Source organism: Palaemon carinicauda, unplaced genomic scaffold (assembly GCF_036898095.1).
Source record: "Palaemon carinicauda isolate YSFRI2023 unplaced genomic scaffold, ASM3689809v2 scaffold318, whole genome shotgun sequence".
Classification (NCBI taxonomy): Eukaryota; Metazoa; Arthropoda; class Malacostraca; order Decapoda; family Palaemonidae; genus Palaemon; species Palaemon carinicauda.
This window is the reverse complement of record NW_027170850.1, coordinates 89,859-117,243: the sequence shown is the minus strand read 5'-3', so window position 1 is coordinate 117,243 and position 27,385 is coordinate 89,859. Positions and strand designations below refer to the sequence as shown.

Sequence of the window (27,385 nt, the reverse complement as noted above, 5' to 3'; positions counted from 1 at the left end):
AGATTCATACAAGGCAATATGAATGTCATGGCGGATTGCCTCAGTCGGAAGGGTCAAATCATCCCAACAGAATGGACCCTTCACAAGAATGTGTGCAAGAGACTATGGGCCACATGGGGCCAACCTACCATAGATCTCTTCGCAACTTCAAGGACCAAGAGGCTCCCAATATATTGCTCACCGATCCCGGACCCAGCAGCAGTTCATATAGATGCCTTTCTGCTGGATTGGTCCCATCTAGACCTTTATGCATTCCCCCCGTTCAAGATTGTCAACAAGGTACTGCAGAAGTTCGCCTCTCACGAAGGGACAAGGTTGACGTTGGTTGCTCCCCTCTGGCCCGCGAGAGAATGGTTCACCGAGGTACTGCAATGGCTGGTGGACGTGCCCAGGACTCTTCCTCTAAGAGTGGACCTTCTACGTCAGCCACACGTAAAGAAGGTACACCCAGACCTCCACGCTCTTCGTCTGACTGCCTTCAGACTATCGAAAGACTCTCGAGAGCTAGAGGCTTTTCGAAGGAGGCAGCCAGGGCGATTGCTAGAGCAAGGAGGACATCCACTCTTAGAGTCTACCAGTCGAAGTGGGAAGTCTTCCGAAACTGGTGCACGTCGGTATCAGTATCCTCAACCAGTACCTCTGTAACCCAATTAGCTGATTTCCTATTATACCTGAGGAAGGAAAGATCTCTTTCAGCTCCCACGATCAAAGGTTACAGAAGCATGTTGGCAACAGTCTTCTGTCACAGAGGCTTAGATCTTTCTAACAACAAAGATCTACAGGACCTTCTTAAGTCTTTTGAGACCTCGAAGGAGCGTCGTTTGGCTACACCGGGTTGGAATTTAGACGTGGTACTAAGATTCCTTATGTCAGAAAGGTTCGAGCCACTACAATCAGCCTCCTTTAAAGATCTCACTTTAAAGACTCTTTTCCTCGTTTGCCTAGCAACAGCTAAAAGAGTCAGTGAGATACACGCCTTCAGCAAGAACATCGGATTTTCATCTGAAACGGCTACATGTTCTTTACAGCTTGGTTTTCTAGCCAAAAACGAGCTACCTTCTCGCCCTTGGCCGAAATCGTTCGATATTCCAAGCCTTTCAAATTTGGTTGGAAATGAACTAGAAAGAGTCTTATGCCCTGTTAGAGCTCTTAAGTTCTATTTAAGACGAATTAAATCTTTACGAGGACAGTCAGAAGCTTTATGGTGTTCTATTAAGAAACCTTCTTTACCTATGTCAAAGAATGCAGTTTCCTATTATATCAGACTGTTAATACGAGAAGCTCATTCCCATCTGAATGAAGAAGACCATGCTGTGCTGAAGGTAAAGGCACATGAAGTTAGAGCTGTCGCTACTTCAGTGGCTTTTAAACAAAATAGATCTCTGCAGAGTTTAATGGACGCAACCTATTGGAGAAGCAAGTCAGTGTTCGCGTCTTTTTATCTTAAAGATGTCCAGTCTCTTTACGAGAACTGCTACACCCTGGGACCATTCGTAGCAGCGAGTGCAGTAGTGGGTGAGGGCTCAACCACTACATTCCCCTAATTCCATAACCTTTTTAATCTTTCTCTTGAAATGTTTTTATTGTTGTTTTTGGGGTTGTCCGGAAGGCTAAGAAGCCTTTCGCATCCTGGTTGATTTGGCGGGTGGTCAAATTCTTTTCTTGAGAAGCGCCTAGATTAGAGGTTTTGATGAGGTCCTGTAGTATGGGTTGCAACCCTTGATACTTCAGCTCCTAGGAGTCGCTCGGCATCCTAAGAGGATCGCGAGGCTCAGTAAGGAAGACGTACTTAAAAAGGCAGAGTAATTGTTCAAGTCGACTTCCTTACCAGGTACTTATTTATTTTATGTTTGTTATTTTGAATAACTGCTAAAATGAAATACGAAATCCTTAGCTCATAATAATGTAAACAATTAATGCTGGTCTCTACCCACCCCCCTGGGTGTGAATCAGCTTATATAATCACCGGCTAAGTTTAATATTGAAAAATGTTATTTTTATAATAAAATAAATTTTTGAATATACTTACCCGGTGATTATATATTAAAGGACCCTCCCTTCCTCCCCAATAGAGACCCAGTGGACCGAGGAGAAAATTGAGTTCTGTGTTTACATTGAGTACTGAGTACCTGCACGACAGATGGCGCTGTTGAAGTACACCCCCTTCCTGCATAGCGATCGCTGGCGGATTTCGAGCGTAGAGTTTTTCTGTCGGGCAGCAGAGCTGCAGCTTATATAATCACCGGGTAAGTATATTCAAAAATTTATTTTATTATAAAAATAACATACAGTATTTAAATAAATATTTTCTATATAAACTATGAGAACTTTAAAAAAACAAGAGGAAGAGAAATGAGATACAATAGTATGCCCGAGTGTACCCTCAAGCAAGGGAACTCTAACCCAAGACAGTGGAAGACCATGGTACAGAGGCTGTGGTATTACCCAAGACTAGGGAACAATGGTTTAATTTTGGAGTGTCCTTCTTCTAGAAGAGCTGCTTACCATAGCTAAAGAGTCTCTTACCCTTACCAAGAGGAAAGTAGTTCAGCTGAATAAAAACATGCCACTTCCTGAATTAAAATTGAAACGGTTAATTCAACTTGTGTGACTTCCCCTTCTCTGACCCCACCTGTAAACAGTGTTTCTATATCTAGTGTGCTGTGGAAAGCATTCTGATGTGGAAATGTCCCTCAGTAATGTTAATTGTCTTCAAGTATATTGTTATAAATTTTGCCAGAGATTTGGACATCATAAGTATTGAGTGATCTCCCAGGTGCCCCTCTATATTGCTAGTGTCATTAAATTCATTCATAAAGTCAAATGCATAAATATAATTGTTTAACTTGTCTTAAAAATTCTAGACTCATATCTTAGTACTTAGATAATAACATTAAAAGTTTGGAATACAATGATATGAAAGATTATTAATTGTCTAAACTTTTTTCAGATGTGTTGGATTCAAGAGATGGGGTCGTTGTATGATTCAAGATACAGTCAGTCTCATCACTATTCAATATAAATTCAAGTGAGATTCAGAGCTGGTGGCGCTATTAATGAGACGTATTTATTACCGTTCCCTTCCGAAATAACTTTGTGCCAGTGGCAGCGTGGGTGTCCAGGTTTATTAAGGCCCTTAAAATACAACATGACTGGCTGATAAGAGATGAATCAGTTGGAAGAGCTTAAACAACATTCTAGCCTAGTGTCCTTTTTGTCAAGTAGCCCTGAATCACAGTACCTGTGATGAGAGTCAAGTACCTGGGAATGGTCATCGATACAGAAGAGGAATTGGTTCACCTGATATAATGGCTGGATCAAATTGTCATCCTTAATCGAGCAGTTGTCCACTCTAGTCGTTTAGTCAAGTTGTGAATACGACTTATCACAAGTTTTGGCAATCCCTTTTCGTGTATCTTATATCACTGGATGAACTTTTTGTGCCTTTTCAGATTTAGTTGTTCCAACTTGGAATTTTCATGGTTTTGGCTACTCTTCAGGCCAACTACGTAAAAGATCTTTGGACTCCTCTATGGTAACAGTACCGTGGTTAACTTACCATCTATCCTATGAAATTTTGAATTAAGGGTTGGACATATATCATCTGGACCATCAACTAACAGGGTCTTGGATGTCATAAAACGTTTTCTTAGGCTTCAAAGAACTCGTCAGCAATGATGCACTGACAGAATGTGGGCAGCACTTTACTGAAGACTTCTTATTGATTGGCAGCCAAGATCATGTGAGCAGAAGAAAACGAGTGGAGCATAGAAGAAGCTTCACACCATTCGAGCAGTCACTCGACTCGAGAGATATGTACGTCTCTTTGGCATCTGTGACGCACAATTCGGATAAATCCCTTCGTGAAGTTATTTAAGTCTTCCTTTGGAGAAAAAAAAAGAAGAGATTTTACACTCCATTCTTTAGTTGGAAGAAAAAAGACCGGGTCTTTTCTATCTACAAACCCCGCGAAGGCAGGATTTGGAAGCTGAAGGCATGACTGTAATCTCACTTCAAAGAGAAGTCCCTACACAGCATAGGTATATTTAATTTTTTATTTCTGCATTGTATTTGGGGAAATCTTAATCATTATACTGAGGGGGAATTCAATGCAGTCAAGTATACGTGTTTGTAGTTTTTTTGTGGATTGTGGTGCGTCTATTGAAAACACTGTTTAAATCTAAAAACTTTTTTTATTATGGTTTTGTGCCTGAATTTACCTATGATGTTTTGCCTGTTAGAGACAAAACAGTACTCTGAAAATGAGTCTTTAAGTTTCATGGGAATTGGAGAGTAGGACGTGCATGATTTTTGACGAGACGTTCATATTTTGAAGACACTTTATTATTCATTGTGGAATAGCTTAACGAATATGTAAGTCTGCAATTAGGCTGAGAATTAAGTAAAAGACAAAGCTTGCTACCTTATAGATGCATTTATATTGAAGATAGGATTTTCTTCATATTGAGGAAGATCAGAATTAGGAAGTATTCTGGTTTGAGAGTAAGTTGATTATTGTTTTTTTCTTTTTGCAGACCTTGTGAATGATGCCTCATTTGATGTATGACTGCCCCGGCCAGCAGTGAGTATCTGCAAGAAAGTGAGGACTCTATATCGAACGACAGAAGTTAGGGATTTCATCTTGGAAAAGAAGCTCCAGTTCATGGGAAGTCTTCTCATGGAGAATTATCTTCCAATGGACAACAAAAATCATATTCAGATGAATATGCCGTTGTAAGTAGTGTGGATATGACTTGAACAAGCCGTAAGCAAACACTGTGTTCCCTTTTCTGTTTTCTAATCTTTTGTTAGTTTTCAAAAAGCTTTGAATATTTTGTGCTTCATAAACCCTTTTTTTATTCCCACACACAATACAAACGTTCGACTTCGGCAAGGCTGGAAATGGCCGGTTAAACTTTTAACGAGGTAGTACTGTAGTAGTTGGCGGGTAGCGAGTAGGCCACCCCCAAGGTAGCTTAACATTTGCTTTGACTTAGCCCGAGAAATGCGGCAATATCATTTTACTACAGTCCCGTGGTCCGGCTATCTTGACAAAAATACAATGTTTCAGAATCTAACCCATAACTTTACCAATGTTTTTGTAATAACTTCGTGCATATATCATCCAAATATTTTATCCTACATCTTGTTTGTTATTTTGTTATAAACCATCAAAGTTAATTTTAAAGCGCGACGTGGAATCTCGCGTGATGACCAATGGGTGAGTCTGGGTTGTCTTTCATGGGTGGGGGGGTTGGATAGTATGTTGGGTATCACCCACGATATCAGGGGACTGTTTGCGCCTGGTAGAAGTTAGCGATTTTTATTTACTACATTCCGTACTATGTAATGAAGGTTTTAACAAACAGCCTTTACTATATATTGAAAAGAGTAGTACATACATACATACATATACCAAAGGCACTTCCCCCAATTTTGGGGGTAGCCGACATCAACAATGAAACAAAACAAAAAGGGGACCTCTACTCTCTATGTTCCTTCAGCCTAACCAGGGACTCAACCGAGTTCAGCTGGTACTGCTAGGGTGTCACAGCCCAGCCTCCCACATTATCCACCACAGATGAAGCTTCATAATGCTGAATCCCCTACTGCTGCTACCTCCGCGGTCATCTAAGGCACCGGAGGAAGAGGGGGGGATAAAAAAATTACTTTATATTTTCAAATCCTATGATATAGAATTGTATCTATTCCTGAAATAATAATGACAATTTTAGTTGATGTAGTCAAATTTACTATTTACAAACACTTTATTTGCTTCATTTTTTTCCTTTATCTATTCATGGGTAGTTTGTAGCGCTACGGCCAAGCGTCCTAATTTGCTTATTATCGCTCCGACTGTTATCGTGTATAGAATAAAAACGTTTGGAAAGGGTCTACGGATCTTAAATATGTTGTGTAAGGGGGGGTCCCGGGGGGGAGCCCCCCTGGGTAAGGATACGGCTTTTAGTATAGGTTAGGTGGGTTTTTTAAGTTAGTTTTTCCTGCCAAAATCGTTTTTAGAACGACGGCCACAGTTCAGAATATTCCCGTTTTCTACGGGATCTGGCCGTCACCCTACAAAGGCTCCCTATTCATAAAGTGACTATTGTTACCATTGCAATTATTTTAAATTTGTTTTAAATAATATATCATATTTAGAGAGAATGTATATTTTTACTTACAATTTTGATAAACCAACTTAGAATATTTGAAGGAACAAATTGATTAAAAGTAATGCAATATCATAGTCCTTTACAAATATATATAGTAGTTATAACCTAAAATATCATAATATTTAACCCTTTTACCCCCAGGCTTTTTGGAAATTTCCAACCCTTAACCCCCAAGGGGTTATTTTTTCCCCAGCACATTTTGCAGTATATTTTTTCTAAATTGCTCTAACAGCCTTAGTTTTTGTCATAGAGAGGTCGGGTTGGTCTCATTCTCTTGGAAAATGCCTGAATTTTCTCAAAAAAATGAAAAAAAAAATGAAATTTTTTTTTTTATAGCATTTATTTGCAAGGACGTACCGGTACGTCCATGGGGGTAAAGGGATGAGTTTTGTGAAACGTACCAGTACGTCCTTTTGGGGGTAAAAGGGTTAAAGTACATAAAGAGAGCAATAATTATAATCGTATTGAAAACATAATAACTATTATTGGAATCTTGTATAGATAAACATAGTAACCAATAAACTCATGACCTGGCCTATGTGTTCAGACTAATTACAATAGGTTTTTATATGACATTTTTAAGCATTTTGTATATAGTAATGCGTATATCAAAAGCATCACCGCATATTTAAATATACAGTATATACGGTATATACAAAAGATAGAAAATTCCTATTGTGGATATAAATAATGAATACAGGCTATATAAAACATTTCTTAAAAAGATTATTCTCTCTCTCTCTCTCTCTCTCTCTCTCTCTCTCTCTCTCTCTCTCTCTCTCTCTCTCTCTCTCTCTCTCTCTCTTAATATTTATTTTGGGTATGCCAGTGACGAAAGCAGTCGGTTCGACATGAAGGCACATTACATTACATTATAATAGTAACTCATATTCCTTGTAAACAACCCTTCAGTTACTTATAATAAAATTATACTTTGTAAACAAACACTCGCGGATATTCAAAACAAAAACATTCGGTATTGTTGTCGTAATTTAAAACAGGTTTTATTTCCCTTCCTACACAATATATAACGATGTGATATCGTTAGTGTGTATGTGTATGTATGTTGTTATATGTTTTTTTTTTCATCGTTTATGTTTCTAATATGTTAATATAAAACCAGTTTTAACTGAAAATAATTACAATTCGCCTTTTTCCCTTGCAAAAAAGTTAAAGTCCGTATATGGAAAGGTTTTATATTATACATACTGTAATTATATAGGTAAAATAAAGTTATAAACATTAAAATTTCTATCAGAAATATTGATTTATCATAAGAAAAATAATAAAAGTCGAATTAAGTTCACAAGGGAATTTGCAAGAAGAGATAGAGAATTGCGCTCTGAAGAGGCTTATAGCAGTCTCCCATACAGCCGCTCAAGAGGCTTGTAGCAGTTCTCGGGTTAAAGGAAGGTTTGCATTTGTGTAGGAACAAATCTCAAAGTTTGAAGTAATTTGGGATTTTACCTATGTCTGTTTGTTGCCAGCCTAACCCAAGAAGTTTCAAATGAATTTTGATGAAAATTGTATATGTCAGAAATGGCCTACCTTAGAATTGATTAGATTTTTGCATCCGGATTCATGATTGCTATTACAGTGAACCCTCGTTTATCGCGGTAGATAGGTTCCAGACCCGGCCGCGATAGGTGAAAATCCGCGAAGTAGTGACACCATATTTACCTATTCATTTAACATGTATATTCAGACTTTTAAAACCTTCCTTTGTACGTAATACTGTTAACAAACTACCCTTTAATGTACAGAACACTTAATGCATGTACTACAGTACCCTAAACTAAAACAGGCACAAATATTAAAGGCGATTTTATATCATGCGTTTCCTAAACACGCCAAAAAGCACGATAAAAAATGGCAACCAATGTTTTGTTTACGTTTCTCTGATCATAATGAAGAAACAAACGCATTTACTGTACACATCTGTGTATAGGTTAGTTTTTGCATCGATTATATTGATTATTCAGTACAGTATGTTGATTTTGTTATTACCAATATGTATATATATATGGGTTATGGAAAAAATCCGCGAAGTGGTGAATCCGCGATGGTCGAACCGCGAAGTAGCGAGGGTTCACTGTATACAGTAGATTAATTCACAGTCACCATATGGAAGAGGAAGAGCTCGGGTTGTAAACGTGAGTAAAATGTTGACAATCTTCATTGGCGAAGGTCTGAAATCTCTGGTTGCTCTTTTTACTTGTTCCTAAGTATACAAACTTGGATCCTTTAACCACCTTGCAAGCCTTAGGTTTAAGGTCAAAGTGGGACCTCATTGGGCTGTGAGGTGGGCGGGGCTTACCCTTCACCCTCCAGCTAACTACCGCTACCTTGTTACGTTTTAACAGCCGCATCTATCTTTGCTGATAGCATACTCCTATTGAAGGGCTCAGGTTTATATAGTAACCTAACCTAACCTAACCTAACCTAACCTAACCTAATTCAACCAATCAAACCAACCTAACCTAACCTAACCTAACTGAATCGAACCTAATTCAACCAATCAACCTAACCTAACCTAAGGTAAAATATAAATTGCTTTACAAATTTGTAATTTTTTTATAGAAACGTACAGTTCAATAGTGCACAAATCGCAGTTTTAAATATTTTAAAATTTCCAATGCTGATTAAAATTTTATCTGGAACAGAATTACATCTTTAAAAATTTGTGATTTAAAAAAATTTAAATGTTCTACCGGAAATTGAAGTTTTAAATGTTTTGAAATTTCTAATGCTAAATAAAATTTTTTCTGGAACAGAATTACATCTTTTAAAATTTGTGATTTTTCAAAATTTAAACGTACAGTACTAGAAATTGCAGTTTTAAATGTATTAATTTCCAATGCTAATTGAAATTTGAAGGTACAGTGTACTACTGGTACTGTATTCACAAACTGCAGTTTTAAGTACTTTTAATTTCCAGTTCTAATTAAAATTGAATCTGGAACAGAGAATTATATCTTTAAGAATTTGTGATTTTTCAAATTTAAATGTACATTACATGTATTGGAAACTGCAGTTTTAGATTTTTTAATTAAAGTGCTATTTGAAATTGAGTCTGGAATAGAGAATTAATCTTGAAGATACTCGCTTAATTAAGCTAGGTTGAACTGCAATACTTATGTGATGCATGTAGGCGCATGTGTGTGTGTATGTGTGGGAGAGAGAAGAAGTATTTGCTGGAAGATAGCATCATTGACATGCTTCTTTTCATTTACCTTCTTTTGCTTAATTGTTTATATTACTGTATATTCTTTTTACTTACCTCTTTTTCCTTTTTACAGTGTGCCTTGAGCAGCATAGTGTAGACATTATGAAATGTCCTCTGCAGTTTGCCTCTCCAGTATCAAGTGATTTACTGTCGAGGGTTAACAAAGCATGATTGCTCTCGTCGAAACTTCAACTTAAACCTCCTGAAGATGTGCTCCTTTTTTCACATTTTTAACTTATTCGTTATGCACAGCCACTTGGGAGACTGCTGTAAAAGTCTGTTGTGACTAATTTTCTCCTTTTCCATCTGGCCTTTTAGTCTTCATTTTGTTTGAGATCAATGACGTCTCAATTTACCCGGTACATCCGTTTGAAAAATCTACAAACTTTTATATACTGCTCAGTGCATTTTTTTTTTTTTTACAAAGAATCAGCGACAGAAATTTTTGACGGCCTAATTGCTTTGTGTACTAAATATATTCAAGTCCCCCACTTAAATCTAGCAGTCAAGCTTTTCTTTTCTTTCTCTTGCTTGATGGTACACTTGGGCACCCTATTCTATTTTATTTTACTTCCTCTTATTTTGTTAAAGTTTTTATAGTTTATATAGGAGATATTTATTTTAATGGTACCGTTCTTAAGATAATTTATTTTTCCATATTTCCTTTCCTCACTGGGATATTTTTTTTCTGTTGGGGCCCCTGCTTTTCCAACTAAGGTTGTAGCTTGGCAATTGATAGATAATACCAATAATGTTGATTAATGACTGCCTGTAAATCTAAGTACTTGGATTGGTTTTCCTTTATCATCTTGCTGCTTTGGTTTATTAACCAATTCTGTCAAAAATGTTTTGTTTAAAATGATGGTTTGTTTAGATGAGAAATGTACAGTATAACTTTTGAGAAAAACTTCATATTAGACATATCTTCACTAAAGGTAAACTGATTTGGGAATAGTAGAGTATAAAAAAATTAATAATTATGGTATGCTTTGTTAATATATTTAAGTTAGATCATTCATCTTTGCATAAGGTGTGTATGATTCAAAGTGTATGATTGAAAAACTAGAATTCTTAGAGAATTCAATATTATTTCTCCGAATCTCCCCTGATATTCATATTGCTTCTCCGGAAGCCCAGTGTAAGCAACACTTATCCGTAGAATTTTTAAAATAGAATATTCCCGTTCTCTTTTATTTCAAACAATACATTCCCTTGGTAAAGGAACAAAGCCCTCGGCTTTAAGTGGTAGGAAGCCCAGGTTGCCACCTCTGGCAATACAGGTTTCAGTTTTGAAGTCGACGTTATCCATCCTCTTCATACTCTTGAGTCAGTGGAGAGGAGGATGAGCATGTATGTGAACAGCAGGCGAGTATAGAATTAAGAAATTCTGTTATTAAAGTTCCAATACAACACTTCCAGGTGGCTCAAATCACTGGCAGTTCTTACCTCAAACAGCCTTTACAACATGTACAATGCTCCCAAGAGCCTAGAGTTATAGTGATGGAGAGAGAACACTGCCTTGACAAACTAATGATAGTAACCTGAACTCTGGTCCTATATATTCTTTTATTTTGATCATGGCCACTCATTCTACTAAATTGAATGAATCCACTCCAGTCAAAAAGATTGCTTACTCTGTACCACTAGCATATATAAATTCAAAGCTCTCCTGTGAATTTCCCTTGGAGCTGAGCACAATTGAAGGAAAGAAAGGGACAGATTTTAGTACAAGCAATGCAACGAGATTAAGGTTACATACCTGGCCTAGATTACGCGTCTAGCTTATTTTGATAAACCATCTAAATTGCGGTTTGAAATACTGGATTCCAGATTTTTTATCTTGTCTTATCTTAATCCTCTGGCACCCACGGTATGCATAGGACCTCATTGATTTCAAGGCGTATGTCTCTTTTCCTGTGCCATCTCTCTGAGCTCAACCCAATTCTTAGATCCAACCTCCCTTTGCATTGTCATCAGCCATGTTTCTCTTGGTCGACCATGTCCTCTCCTGCCCAGCAGCTTCCATTCAGGTATATCCTGCCTTTTCAAAATATGCCCCATCCATCTCCATCTTGATAATGTATCATTCACATTTGGCACCCCTGTCATCTTGCTAATTCTGGCATATGTTATATATTGCTGCCATTTCATGAAAACAATCCTTCTCAATGCGTATTGGTTGTTCTGCTCCCCTGTTCTCTCCTTGAATTCTTTAACTTGTGATCCATTGCTGGTAATGGTGGTTCCTAAATATTTGAAAGAGGTTCAAATAAGGCAATTCATTTGATCACCACTTTGAATCTGCATGACCTTTCTATCTTTGGTTGATTGCCAATCCAACCTTTCTCCCCTCCGGTACTAACCTATCAATCATTTTCTACATTTCAGCCATTGTAGAGGAAGTTAGAACTATATTGTTTGCATATTCAAGATCACATAATCTCTGGTTCCATTTCCATTGAATGATGCCATTCATTCCTTGCATTACCTTGTTCTTATAATCAATCACCAAAATAAACAGTATCGGGGATAGTATTCCACCTTAAAGTACTCCGGTCTTGACCATGCGTTTCCATTATAATGTTTACAATCTTTTCTGGTATCCAATATTGCCTCGGAATCTTTTTATAATATACTACAGGAAATACTATCAAATGCTTTCTCTTATGTGATTGAAAATACAGTGCTGTACTGTAGATTGGCTTTTTAAGATAATTTTTTGAGAGTGAGCAATATGAACATCATGGGAGATTCATAGAAGTAATTAGAATTTCAGTAATATAATTTCTTATTTCTATAATCACTTGATGTGCATATACATGCCCACTCTCCATACAGACTGATAGTATTTAGAGGAGGGGTGATGTTGGTTTCAAAACAGAAATCTATTGAAGAATTTTTATCAAACCGTTCTATTAACCCTTCTACCCCCAAAGGACGTACTGGTACGTTTCACAAAACTCACCCCTTTACCCCCATGGACGTACCGGTACGTCCTTGCAAAAAAATGCTATAAAATTTTTTTTTCATACTTTTGATAATTTTTTTGAGAAAATTCAGGCATTTTCCAAGAGAATGAGACCAACCTGACCTCTCTATGACAAAAATTAAGGCTGTTAGAGCAATTTAAAAAAATATACTGCAAAATGTGCTGGGGGAAAAAATAACCCCTTGGGGGTTAAGGGCTGGAAATTTCCAAAGAGCCTGGGGGTAAAATGGTTAAAGTACGAGGAGTCAGAACTATCTTCTTACTTTCAAGAAGGTGTCCCCCAAGGCAGCGAGTATGACTTTATTCGCCTTGCCATCAATGAATAGTCTTACGAGTTAGCTACATCCTGGCATACAAGGATCACTATTTGTTGTTGATTTTTTAATTTATTTTAGTGGGTCATTGGCACTACAAGCAAGCCAAAAGCTTCAAATTTCTATCAATGCTGCTTCTGCATTTGCTAATGTTCTTGGGTTAGAGTTCTCTTGCTTCAGGGTGCATTCAGGCACACTATTCTATCTTAATTCTCTTCCTCTTGATTTGGTAAAGTTTTCATAGTTTATGTTTATATAGGAGATATTTATTTTAACGCCGTTGCTCTTAAAATATTTTATTTTTCTTCGGTTCCTTTCCTCACTGAGCTATTTTCCCTGTTGGAGCCCCTGGATTTATAGCATCCTGCTTTTCCAACTAGGGTTGTAGCTTAGCAAATAATAATAATAATTCTAGGGGATTTTGTATTCTCTCCTCAGAAGACCAAAGCCATTTTTTAACTTATGCTCGTAAGAAAAAAGAGAAGAGATCTCCAAACATTTCTTAAATGATTGTATTTTGCCATATGAGAATAATGTTAAGTTTCTTTGGGGGGTAATTTTTTGACAAGAAATTAACTTTTGGTCCTCATTTAAATGACCCACCCATCAGGGTTAAAAAATCGCTGAACATCTTGAAAGTCTTATCACATTTTGATTTGGTTGCTGATAGAACAGCTTTGCTTAGAATTTATATATCTCTGTGTCTGAGCAAGTTAGACTATGCATGTCCAATTTATGGGTTGGCTACTAAGATTTTGCTTGGGAAACTTGATGCTGTTCACAATGTGAGGCTCCGAATCTTCGCTGGTACATTCAGAACATCGATTGGTGGTCTGTATATGGATTCCGGATTATTTGATTGATAGTTTTCAGGCCTCCTGACATCTAAGGTCATTGATGCCAATATTATTTGTTATGAACAAATAATCAAAGGAAATTCAATTTAAAACAATATAAGTAAAGTTATCCTTATATAAGTTGAATAGCTTTCAGAAGATCTGCTTCTGAAATAAATCTAAGAATACCGCTAGCATGGTACGACACATCATGTCCAAGAATCTCGGCAAGGAGGAACCTGCCATCCTCACCTCGAACCTCGCACTTATCTATTTCTTAACCCTTTTACCCCCAAAGGACGTACTGGTACGTTTCACAAAAGCCATCCCTTTACCCCCATGGACGTACCGGTATGTCCTTGCAAATAAATGCTATAAAAATTATTTTTTTCATATTTTCGATAATTTTTTGTGAAAATTCAGACATTTTCCAAGAGAATGAGACCAACCTGACCTCTCTATGACAAAAATTAAGGCTGTTAGAGCAATTTAAAAGAAATATACACCAAAATGTGCTGGGAAAAAAGTAACCCCTTGGGGGTTAAGGGTTGGAAATTTCCAAAAAGCCTGGGGGTAAAAGGGTTAAGGTACTAAACTTACTCTTACTCTCTTAATCCGGGGGCCTCGGACCAGGCTGATCCATTGCAGCTTTGACCATTCGTCTCCAGAAAGCCCTATCCTTTACAAGCTCCTTCCACTCCTTGGGGTCTATTTCCAGGATGTCCAAATCATCAGCTAGGTTATCCATCCATCTCTTTCTAGGCCTTCCTCTTGGTCTGGTACCTATGGGTTTACCTAACATAACTCTTCTAGTCAGCCTTCTCTCCTCCGTTCTAGCAATATATCGAAGTCTCTGCGATCTAATGATATTGGAGACAGGTGGTAGTCCTGAGAGAGCTATCAATTCATGATTGTGGCGCCTGCACCACTCTCCAGCTTCGTCATCCCAAACCGGTCCCCAGATCCGCCTCAAGATACTGCGTTGAAAAACTTCAAGTTTATTTTCCAACTGCCTAGTGAGGGCCCATGTTTCACACCCGTATAGGACCACTGGACGGATAATGGCGGTATATATTTGTGTTTTTATGGGCCTAGATAAAATTCTCGATCTGAAGGTGTTATCGAGTGCCCATGAACATCTTGTCCCTGCTGCAATCCTTAGTCTAACTTCGTCCTGGATCATGTCGTGTGACATTAGGGTGGAGCCAAGATATTTGAATGTGGATACTGCTTCCAGTTGTGTCCTCCAAAATCCATATCTCCAACTAGATTTGGTGTTCTTGAGATCTCTATTATCTTAGTTTTTGCATTGTTTATTTTCAGGCCTTTATGTTCTGCATTGTTTTTAAACTGTATGTATGTTGCTTTGATGCTAGGTAGATGTTCTCCACAAAGGTCCACATCATCGGCATATCCAAGTCTGTCTATAATGGTATTTTCCAGCTGGATGGGTAATCTGGTAGGTGTATTTCACATTATCCATTCCAGTACTTAGATAAAAGTGTTGATAGAGTGCATCCCTACTTTAGTCCTCCATGGATGTTAAAGGGCTCTGTCAGTAGTCCCCCGACCTTGATCCTGCATGTCGTATTCCGGTAGCACATTTGGACCAGATGTATCAATTTCACTGGTATGTGGAAGAACTTCAGTATGTTCTGTAATGATGGTCGATGCCCACTGTCATAGGCTTGCTTGAAATCTATGAATAGACGGTAAGAGATTTTGTTGAACTCCCAATATTTCTCTAGAGCTTGCCTTATGGTGGAAATTTGGTCAGCTGTAGCTCGGTTTGGTCTAAAACCTACCTGATAGTCTCCAATTACATCTTTGCAATAAACTCGTAATCGTTTGTACAAAATATTTGCAAGGATTTTGTAACCAGCTGGGAGTATGCAAATACCTCTGTAGTTTCCACATATAGTGCGATCTTTTTTATGTAGTACTGCCATAATCCCTTCCTCCCAGTCTGATGGCATTATTTCATTCTCCCATATGCTATACATTAAGCTAATAATCTTATCATGATGAGCCTGGCCCCCATACTTGATTAGTTCTGCAGCTATATTATCAATTCCAGCTGCTTTATTATGAGGTGTTAAGAGGTGGTGGCCGATTGAAAAGTTCCTTAAAGTGTTCTATCCACCTCCTGTGTATTTTTTCTTTCCCAATAATTATGCTACCTTCTTTATTTCTGATTGAGTTTATTCTTGGCTGGAATCCATTTCTCATCCTATTAATTCCCTGAAATTGCTTTCTCGTTTTTCCATGCGCTCTATTTTCTTCAATTTCTCTCAGTTCCTCTCCTACCTTCTCTCTTTTCTTTCTTCTGTTTGTGCTTGTTGCTAAATTTCTAGACACTTAAATCTTCTCTCTTATCAATGTTATCCCTGTCTTCTATCCATTTCATCCAACAGCGTTTTCTTCTTTCAGCAGCACTGCTACACTCTTCCTCAAACCAGTTATTCCTTCTACGTGCCTTGATACATGCTCCTAGAGATTCCATAGCAGCTTCAGTCACTACTGACTTTATTGTCTCACAGTCCGATATGTTATTTCCTCTTCTTCCAGTAGTCCAAATCTATTTTGTACATTTATAGCCTCTTCATCCAGTAGTCCAAATCTATTTTGTACATTTATAGCCTCTTCTTCCAGTAGTCCAAATCTATTTTGTACATTTATAGCCTCTTCTTCCAGTACTCCAAATCTATTTTGTACATTTATATCCAAGTGCCAGTTGTCAGCATGAGAATAGTTCTGCATGCCATTATGGGAATACTGACACGCCTAGGTGTCCGAACATTATCGGGTAGTTTGCAAGAAAACAGCTCCCATAGTTGATTTTGAAAAAGTAAAATCCAATCCTGGATATGATGTCCCCTCAAAAGAATCTGGACTGTGAAATGGGCAAGAGTTTTGGCAACAAGGTTGGAGAGAGTTGATAGATATGAAGGTGGATGAAGCAATAATAAGTGATAGAAATAGAATGAGAGAAATTTAGAGTCAAACTGAGGAAAAGAAATTCCCCAGTTCGAGAGCCCTCTTACCCGCCACAAGGCTTCAGCATTGGAATGATATGCCATGCTGAAGCCCAAAGACTTCATCAAGGCATTCTCTAGTTAAGAGATTCTGGAATGCCTCCCCTTTGTATCTGAAGAGAGGAATTGAGTTTGACGTTTTTATCTAGGTCTCTTAGTATGAAAACAATCCTAACAGTATGTTAAGCCTCCTTTAAATCAAGCTCCTAACAGATCTAGAGTGTCCAAGCTTTTGGAAGTACGACTGAAAAATAATGCTTGAGGAGTAGGTTTGTTAACAGCACAGATAGGAGAGGAAAGATGTCCTAAGTGTCCCCTTTGGTTTAATCCACCTGTTTTATGTTTTACAGTAGGAGGTAAAAATACCTTATCTAGTAAGGTAATGAAAAGCTAGTTTTTAAAATCCACCCTTCAGTGGATTAATGGTCATCTTGTAATTCTAAAAGTAGGAGGGATAACATAATTTTAACCAGGCTGCGCATTGGCCGTACACATGCAACCCACAGTTATGTAATGAATAGGGGAAAGGAGTCGGGTGGTCCCCCTTTGTAATAGCTCTCAGGTGAATATTGATTTTAAAAATATTTTAGTCGATTTTCCTGTTTTTAATCCTGAGAGGGGAACAAACCTTTAAGAAATATATTGGTGGAAAATTGTAATACCCTGAACTTGATTGAAGGTACACAGAGTATTGGGGTTTATCACAAGCTTCAGTTTTTTTAATTTATTTATTTAATATTTTTAATCCTTACTTATTTCACTTTTAGACATTATACAAAAGTGATGTGATTGGTTTTATAGTTTGAAATAATACCAAATGGTGTGAGTGTACGGTTACGGTTGATTAATTCGTCTCGTATAGCGCTGAATTGCCTTTGATACCCCAGTGCTTGGCTTGAGGCCAAAATTCTATAATCCTATCCTTATCCTGAGGCGACAACTTGTGCTTCCTACCACTTACATTGGAGGGCTCTGTTTCTTTGTTAAGGGCATGTATTGTTTGAAAAAAAGGAATTATATTAATATTTTAAAGAGTTTATGGGTAAGTGTTGATAAACCCTGGCTTCCGGAGAAGTAATATGAACATCAGATGAGTATAGAAATAAGAGATTTTATCATTAAAATTCTAATTCTAGATATCAGTACAAGGTTAATGATATGCTGTACAGTACAGGATGTTCCTTAATGTAAAACAAGTAGAATTGGTTTCATATGACACATATCATCATCACTTTGTTATTTAACCCTTTTACCCCCAGGCTATTTGTAACTTTCCAACCCTTAACCCCCACGGGTTATTTTTTTCAAGCACATTTTGCATTATATTTTTTTTTTTAAATTGTTCTAACAGCCTTAATTTTCGTCATAGAGAGGTCAGGTTGGTCTCATTCTCTTGGAAAATGCCTGAAGTTTCTAAAAAAATTATCAAAAATATGTAAAAAAAAATGTATATAGCATATTTTTGCAAGGACGTACCGGTACGTCCGTGGGGGTAAAGGGATGAGTTTAGTGAAACGTACCAGTACGTCCTTTGGGGGTAAAAGGGTTAAAAGAAAAGTAGGTCCTATTTTTGCCCAGCAGTATTCAATGATTTTGATATTAGAATTGCTGTCTGTTTCCATTATCGTATTTGACAGGTTATTTCTGTAAACAATTCTAGGAAATAGTTATGGGCTGAGTCCTTCAGTTTTATTTTAAACAGGATTAAGATAAATCATGCGTTGTGGTTTTTTCTCCACAATATTCTTTATGTCGGCTCATGATGTTTGTTATGTCTTTTTGTTTTTTCTAGTTTAGTTTATGGAGAAAACAGGTAGAAGACAATACTGCCCCTTATTATTTGATGGAGAATTGAATAGTTTAAGATTTCATGACAGTTATAGATGATACAGGTTTTAAGAATTCATGATTGCGATTGATAATGCGTTTGATTTTAGTAGTTTCTGTGTAGGTATAGGTATTGCCCGGGCCCTGTAAATCAGAAAGGCTTCCCTTTAGGGTTAACAGTGCAAGGATTATTAACATGGAGGCTTCCTCCTTTATTGTGTGTAGTTGAATTCCTTCAGGTTTCCAAACAGATTTTCACGGTCACAGAAATTACTATTGTAAAATCTATACTGTATTACGTTTTGTATTTCTTTTTATTACGGCTTCAGTGAGGATAGAATCGCTTAAATTTAAATCAATTGTCGGTCAGTAATAGTTTAGAGTACAAAACTAGATTATTGTATCATAATCTGAATGATAATGCCATATATATTTAATCTCTTGGGATAAGTTAGTTTTTGGTATGGTTGCCAAAGTGCTGTTTGATAGTTCTTATTGGGCTTCTTACTTTTTATGTAGCGAGATCTCTTGAGTTGGTTAGTTGTAGCTGCGGTAATTGAGTCTTCAAGGTTTACAATGCTTAAATATTTTTAGTTCATCTGCAGTTAGATGTGTCCCCTAGTTCCAACTCTTCTTATTTCAGTGAATCATTTCATATTTCATTGACTAAATGTTTTTTGTGCTTCTGCTCGATGCTAGAAGTTTAGGTAGTTTTTTATGATGCTTGCAGTAACTAGAGTTCTTGCACATTCTCAGCATTGCTCCTGCACAGATATTGTTTTTTCTATTAACTAAGATAAACGTATTTTAATTTTAGTTTGTGTAACATTATCTATCTTTCAAAAAGATGCTAAAAAAGATATGATGTTGCGAACATTAAGCATTTTTTGAGATACATCTATAGAGAACTTGGGTATACATTTCTGTTTTTCTTTACGCTTAATTTTGTAGAATTTTAAAGAATTAACTTTACTATTTATGGGTGGGAGTTTGCTTTAGCAAATTTCGACCATGGAAATACCGTAGCATAATAACATGTATTAACAAAAAAGTTAGTTGAACATTTGTTGAAATTACAATGTCATTTTGATAGTTATTAAGTTTAAGAAGTCAAAGTCTCTCAAATTTTCTTGCTATTTCCAAACTCCTTTGCAACCATTATGAAATTGTTTAGTTGGGAATTTGCAAGTTTTAATCTTGGATCATAGCTACTCATCGGGAGTGTTTGTTCCTATGCAAATACAAACCATAGTCCTTCAGGTAGGGAGTATGTTTTCAGCGCAAAGCTTGACGGCCGTTGAATCATTTAACAAGCAGTTAAGCTAAGGGTGAAAGCGAGGGTGTGGAGCCCTGCCTCCTTACCTATCAAAGTCTCTTCACTTATGTTTTTGGCCACATCAAGTACAGTAATACCAGTGTACCCGTAAGAGAACTTTTCATTTTCTTTTTCAGAAAGTGCATTCTTTCTGTTGATCCTTAGAAGGTCAAGCAAGACACTCAATCATGAGAGGATGAACTTAACCGGCTATATATAAACATTCTCACTGCTCCTGCTAGACGGATGATTGTTTGCAATCGTCTCTGGTTGCCGACTATAAGTCGTGGCCTCCTTTGTGGTGTCAGGCTTTTTAAGGGGGAGAAAGAGAGCTTTGCTTCTTCCTTTCGTTCGTTGGGTGCAATTGCTTTCACTACTCCTGTGCTTACTCTCCTTGCTCAATCCCCTGGGAGTATGTGTCAGGAGCAAATCGCCCTCTAATCTAAGTCGGCGATCTTTCCCGGTGGCATGTCGGGTTCCTCCCGTTTTTGTCACACCCCATTGGAGGTTGGAGGCTCTTCTCCATTTGTGCTACTGCTGATGACAAAGTGTGACTGAAGGAAAGTATTGGCGTCCTTAGGTCTTTCATTGAAGGACGTAGTCAGTGTGTCCCCGATGATGTCTGCAGTGATTGCCCCTCCCCGGGGGCCTAGGTACCAGACTGGTGGGACCACCCGCAACTTCTCGGAAGGAACTGGGGCATGCAGCTCTTCGTATTACCCTACCTGTTTCTTCCAGGCAGTGGGGCGGCTGAAGAAGTGAAGAAGAGGGTTACGCTTTGCAGCATTCTCCCCCATCTTACATCCAAGAGTAGGGGAATTCCTTGTTGTGCCTTGGGCAATCCAGCAGAAGCATAGGGCCGAACCTTGGGTTGTGTGATTCCTTCAGGATGGTTACTTACCAACATTTTCAGGCCTTTGCTCCCCCCCACCCCATCTTGGATATAGAGTACTTATCCATTTTTTCAACATCGAGGACCCTGGCCTTTCAGACAAAGGGAGGAGGAATGTTGGAGTGGATCACGCTCAAAGAATTCCATCAGAGGAAGACTTCTTGCTTTCAGTAGATCTGAAGGATGTTTACTTTTATTACCTAAGTATCAGTCCCCTCTTAGTGACTCTTCTCCCACTACTTCAAAATATTAAACTTGCAGTAAATGTTTTTATGATAAATAGGCTGACATGTCTATTTTTATAGTTTATATATGAAAGATCTATTTTAATGATGTTACTGTTTTTAAAATGTTTTGTATTGTTCATTACTTCTCATATAGTATATTTTTTTCCTTATTTCCTTTCTCACTGGGCTATTTTTCCATTTAAGCCCTTGGTGTTAGTTAGTACATCACATACATATGCCAAGGCACTTCCCCCAATTTTGGGGGGTAGCCGACATCAAACAAATGAAACAAAAAAGGGGACCTCTACTCTCTACGTTCCTCCCAGCCTGACAAGGGACTCAACTGAGTTTGGCTGGTACTGCTAGGGTGCCACAGCCCACCCTCCCCCATTATCCACCACAGATGAAGCTTCATAACGCTGAATCCCCTACTGCTGCTACCTCCACGGTCATCCAAGGCACCGGAGGAAGCAGCAGGGCCTACCAGAACTGCGTCACAATCGCTCGCCATTCATTCCTATTTCTAGCACGCTCTCTTGCCTCTCTCAAATCTATCCTCCTATCACTCAGATCTTTCTTCACTCCATCCATCCACCCATACCTTGGCCTTCCTCTTGTACTTCTCCCATCAACTCTTGCATTCATCAAAGAGATGGAGCTGGGGGGAGAGTGTCTGCTCCCCGCACTCTAGTTAGCTAAGGATAATGATAATACAGTTTTATGTACCAGTTCAGTCCTCTGGGTGCTAAACGGGTTACTGCTCCTCAGGCGTTCATTCAAATGTTCACTTGGATAGTAACCTGGGGCCACTACAAGCGATATGTACGACTGTAGATGCATGTCTCGAGTGGGTGATCCTTGCCTCTGTGTGGCCGTGGCGACAAGATTGAGTTCGACTTTAAACTTTCATCATGATCTGGGGATTGTGATATTCAAGGCAAAGTTGAATTGCTTACCCAAGCCAAGGTCGATACACTCGGGCATGTGGGTAGCATCGGATTCAACTAATTAGGTAATCATATCAGCAAGCCTGAGGAGGTAGTGCGTATATTCTGTCATACAGAACTACCCTAGCTCTGACAGAATCTTCTCAGCTGCCTTTCTTAACTGGAGAAGCTCATCCTTCTAAGAGCTCCTTTGGTAAAGATCTCATCAAACACTGTTGGAAGAATCGCTGGTTAGCGTCTAGGGATTGCCATCCCTTCTTGTGCTGTTGGGAGGGAAGACTTGGGTTGATCTTACCTATTGACTAACGAGGAATCTCACTTAATTCTTTGACTCCTTACATGCAACTATGCTCAGGTGCATTAAAAGAAGGAAGGCGGGCATGCCTGAACAACCGAGTTGTCTCAGCAGTGGGATCAGCAGAAGCATCTACTCTAATGGCTTGGGTTTAGCAATCCTATTGTGCTGCAAGTCTTCCAAGAGCGTTGAGGAGGAATCCGGTTGGTAGATGCGATAACACCACCTTATTGGCTTGCGTGTAGTTCCATAACCCGACAAAGCAGATGCTTTTCGGGGAGGCATTTCATGCTGGTGAGCTGTCAGCCTATCACATTCTGGGCAAGAGGAATGGGCTAGCTGACACAGTAACCAAGGGAAGTTTGTAGGGTCTGATGGTTGACTTGTTTGCCATACAGCTAGACAAGAAGAACTCCAGGTTTTCACCCCTTTCCAACTCCATGTATGTTCGAAGTCACCTTCCAACACCCATGGGTTCACTTGGATGGTTACACCCTGTCTCCAATGAAACCTGGTTTGTCAACTAGTCTAACGTATGAAATTACACCGGGACTCAGGGTGATTTAGGTGGCTCCCAGATGGCCTCATCCCAAATGGTTTCCTGTTTTCCCTTGTCGAGATATGGAGGAACCCCCTTGGCCTTCACTCGCATGGTAAAGTAGGACATTCTCTATGGTGGACATCAAATAAGGGATTCTTCTCAAGTCAGATCATCTGTAGACAAGATTGCAGAGTTCCACTTCTTGGCTGGGAGAAGCTCCTCTCAGTAGCGGCCATCAAGGCTACCACTCAGACTTGAACATTGTCTTTTGATGGAAGGGGATAGTTTTTCTCTACTGCATCCGAGCCTTTGAGAAGGTCTTGGTCTAAGTTAACCCTTTTACCCCCAGGCTATTTGGAAATTTCCAACCCTTAACCCCCAGGGGTTATCTTTTTCCCAGCACATTTTGCAGTATATATTTTTTTAAATTGCTCTAACAGCCTTAATATTTGTCATAGAGAGGTCAGGTTAGTCTCATTCTCTTGGAAAATGCCTGAATTTTCTCAAAAAATTCTCAAAAATATGAAAAAAAAAATTTTTATAGCATTTTTTTTGCAAGGACGAACCGGTACGTCCATGGGGGTAAAGGGATGGCTTTTGTGAAACGTACCAGTACGTCCTTTGGGGGTAATAGGGTTAAGACTCTCAAGACTGTTTCTGCTGCCTTATAATCAGCAATGAGGTTATGTTGGTGACATGGTCTCTCTGCCTTAGTCTCCCAATATTAAGAGGTGTGTAGGAGCTACTTAGTATAGTGCTGTAGTGGTTAGCGGGTTGCGGTCGGATGTAGCACATAGATTGACTGTTCTAGATGCCGAACCAACTCTCACTGAAACTATACTTAAGGGAATTGTCCCCAGAAAAGTCAGTACTATATAGTATGAGCACTAGGCACCAGCCCCTTGATTTAGTTCTGGGCAAGTGGACCTAACAAGCAATTGAGATCTTTAGGTAGATTTTTTTTTTTTTTGCAAATACTGCACTTCACATTATACAACTTGAATCTCAGATAAGATTTTAGTTTTAAACAAGCATATGAAATATTTCAGTAATTTAAATTTGCTCTGCTATCTAGATGGTCAGGAATCGGTAACGCAATCATCGGAAAAGAATAATCTTAACCCTTTTACCGCCAAAGGACGTACTGGTACGTTTCACAAAACTCATCCCTTCACCCCCATGGACGTACCGGTACGTCCTTGCAAAAAACTTTTATACATTTTTTTGCATATTTTCTATAACTTTATGAGAAACTTCAGGCATTTTCCAAAAGAATGAGACCAACCTGACCTCTCTATGACAAAAATTAAGGCTGTTAGAGCAATTTAAAAATAAAATATATTGCAAAATATGCTTGAACAAAAAACACCTTGGGGTAAAGGGTTGGAAAGTTCCAAATAGATTTGGGGTAAAAGAGTTAAGTATCACCAACTCTGCAAATATAAAAAAATAAACAGGTTTAAAGGTCGCTCATGAATGGCAGCGGCCAGGAACAGTTACAATGCCCTAGAGAGTGACCATATATACATATAATCAGCACCCAAGCCCCCTCTATGCTAGAGAAATGTCTTGAAATTACTATTAGATGTGGCTTTGTGTATGTGCCTTTTACCTTGAATAGATTCTCCTTATCTGGTCTACTAGACCTTTATGTGGAAATCCAATGATCTCTGACCCATACATAACCTGAAGCCGAGTTAGTGTATCCTGCCCCCCAGCAGGGAAATGTCGATGTCGACAATAAGGGTTTGTATTTCCCATTGGAACAAAAAGGGTATAGTTTGAAACGTACCCTCTTAACTTACCTCAAGTCCCTAAGGTCATGATTATTCCTTTAGGAAAATGATATTGTGACTTCAAGAACCTAAACACCATAAAAGGTTTAGTAAAAACTCCAACATACTTTATTAGCTTATAACTGAGGGAGCAGTAATAAAATGCAGATACAGTTTAAGTATTTTATTAGGGAACTAGATTATCAAAATGAAGTTACGACAAAGTATCTATCTGATCCAGCATACTACACATCAAACACATATTTTCTCATATAGGGAACGAGAAGGAGAAGGAGACCAAAGCAAAGGTGGGTGGACTGTATCAAGGATGACTTTCGATCAAAGGGCTTAACCAGTGATGAGGTGTGGGACAGAGGTAGATGGAGAAAGCTGACCAGAAACATCGACCCCTTACCTTACCTTATTGCCTTATTTTTTGTTTGGGTTCCCCCAGGTCCCTCAGTGTGAGGCACCTCGTATATCCACCAGACAAAGAAGAAGACATTATCAAAATAATGCCACTCAATGGAAGATTTGAAAACCAAATATATCTGAAATAGTCAGATGTTCGGAAATGCATAAAACACCGTAACGCAACGTTCACTCGCCACTGGTGTATTAATCAGATATGCACCTACTCAGAACAGTGCGTCAACCAAAGTTGTGATCTGCACAAATGGGTACGTATACCCACACACCCGAAGCACTGTAAAGTCCCAAAACAGTCCACTGTTCATCGCAGTACTAGACGGCAGGTTTAATCACACTACCAGCCACCACCACAAAATGTTTTCTCTCTTGTACTTGCTTCGCGTAATGTTTATAGAAGACCCTGCATGACTTCCACCCAGTGTACGAGCGAAGTCTCTCATATCCATATGCTGAAAGAAGTTCAGCGAAGAAACAACTTTCCTCGGATTGTGACCCGTGGGTGTACTGTCAGGATCTGCCTTGCGAATAAAGTAGGTAAGCTTCGCTCTCAGTTGTTTTAGACAGGTTCGATCCTGAGGTATCGCCTCTGAAGAGCTGTCCTCCCTTGAAGTTTAAAGTTCTTCAAAGATAGACCTTAAGACACTCTACTGGACACAGAGAGGCATCTTCCTTCAATGGTCAGCTTCTCCAAGGACCCCACCTCTTGGTGGGTAGCTCATTCTTAGCGAGAAAGGCAGGATTGGGAAACAAATTCAGTTCTGAGTCTAGGAACTGGATATGACCTTCATCTCTAGATAAGGCTACTATTTCACTAACTCTAGCCCCTGAGGCTATTACGAACAGAAAGATAACTTTCTGTGTCAAATCCTTTAGAGTACAGTTTTCATTATCTAGGTTCAAAGCATAGTGCAAGACTTTGTCTAAAGACCACATGATGGGCTTTGGTGGGGCTTCCAAAATGTTGATATGAAATTTTCTGAACTGGCGCGACCAAGTCCCTTGCACCTTCCTGTCGTGAGAATGACCTCCCCATCCTTCCAAGGAGGCATCCGTATGGATCACTACCGATGGTTGTGGTGGTTGCAGGGGAACTATCCGCGCCAGACTTGGCTGTGGACCATGGCTTTAATTGTCTGCACAACAAGGCCGTAGTCAACCTTAGTTGATCTCTTCGGGCGTTCGATGCCTATTTCCTTCAGACTCCTGACGCATCTTTTATAAGTGTCTTTAGCACTGGGTCTGTCACTGCTGCAAACTGTAGAGAGTCCAAGACTCTCTCCTGTTGGCGCCTTGAAATCCTCTTGTAACGGATTAGTGTCCTGACAGACCCCGTCTCCATGCCATCTCTGTATGAAGTGTGGAGTGGCACGGAGAGAAGAGGCTTTTGTGCACCCTGAGGGCTCTGCAGTGCTGTCTGAAGAAGGCCTGACTGCTCAGAACCTGGGTGACGGGGACTCTTCCTTGGCACGGACTGAACCAAGAAAGAGCTGTGTAGAACGTGATCTCTTTTGGACTTCGGAAGTCTATCCGTAATGGGAACGCTTGAATTGCTGAGAGAGTCTAGGTTCCAGGTAGGACCGGAACTTGCAAAGTCCGGGACTAGGCTCCACCCTCGTCTTCAAGAGGAGTCTTGCAGTTAGCATAGTGTGAAGGTTGGGTTGTTTTAGTTTATGTACCAGAGCATTTTCATGGCCTTTATTCCAGAGGAGTACTCAAGCTTTTGTCACATTTGCGCTTGGTCTTGTGATGGTTGCTAGCCCAGATCCCTTAGGTTACAGTAAGCATATCCTCTCTGGTAACATATAAACTTAACTCTGTAAGTAGGAAGAATGACTGACCCCTCCTCCATTCTTTCTGCCTCTATCTTAGGGACAAAGTGGTCAAAGTGTTACTCGCTTGATCTGGCTTGATGATGTGAACTACACTTCTGAGCTCCATCTTTAAAACCTATGGAAGTTCTCATCCATCCTCCATAGACAAGGATGAGGATGGCAGAATATATACCAGCACTTTGTCATCATAAGCCAGGTATATTATTCCTGACTGCAAACCCCTTTGGCGGGAAAGGGATCCCTCCTTTGACCAAGTACAAATGTTGAACATTTCCAGGGAAGATAAAGAACGTACCACTTCCGACACTCCAAGCAGTGAGTCTCCCTACCTAAAAGACGATGTTTTGTATTTGAGTAGGAACAAATCACAAATTTTTAAAGTAATTTGTATTTTTCCTAGCAATACAAACCCGCGTTCTTTAGATTATACTTATCCCGTCAACCACTCCTCTCAGTCTTGAGCCAAAAGGTTATATTTGAAGAGACTATGACAGGTAAGGGGGTGGGCTCTCGCCTTTTCTCCCACCTTTTGCTTAACTGCTTGTTCAGCGATTCAGTGGCCGTCCAGCTTTAAGCTGAAAACACACTCCCTACCTAGAGGACTTGGGTTTGTATAGCTAGGAAAAATACAAATTACTTTTAGAAATTTAGAATTTTAGTTGTTGTGATAGCTGAAGTACATAAATCTCTTGTGATAGATGGAATCTTAACTGTAACCATTTTTTCCCA

At 39.0% G+C, this 27,385-nt stretch overlaps 1 long non-coding RNA gene across 1 annotated transcript in view; it reads left to right on the top strand.

The window, feature by feature from the left end:
* Positions 1-23,063, top strand: part of LOC137636521 (uncharacterized) — a 33,773-nt gene extending 10,710 nt beyond the window's left edge. Inside the window, exons 2-4 of the long non-coding RNA XR_011043127.1 lie at positions 2,951-4,040; positions 4,536-4,734; positions 9,473-23,063. This is a non-coding gene — a long non-coding RNA (uncharacterized lncRNA). The remainder of the gene's footprint in view (positions 1-2,950; positions 4,041-4,535; positions 4,735-9,472) is intronic.
* The last annotated feature ends 4,322 nt before the right edge of the window (positions 23,064-27,385 follow it).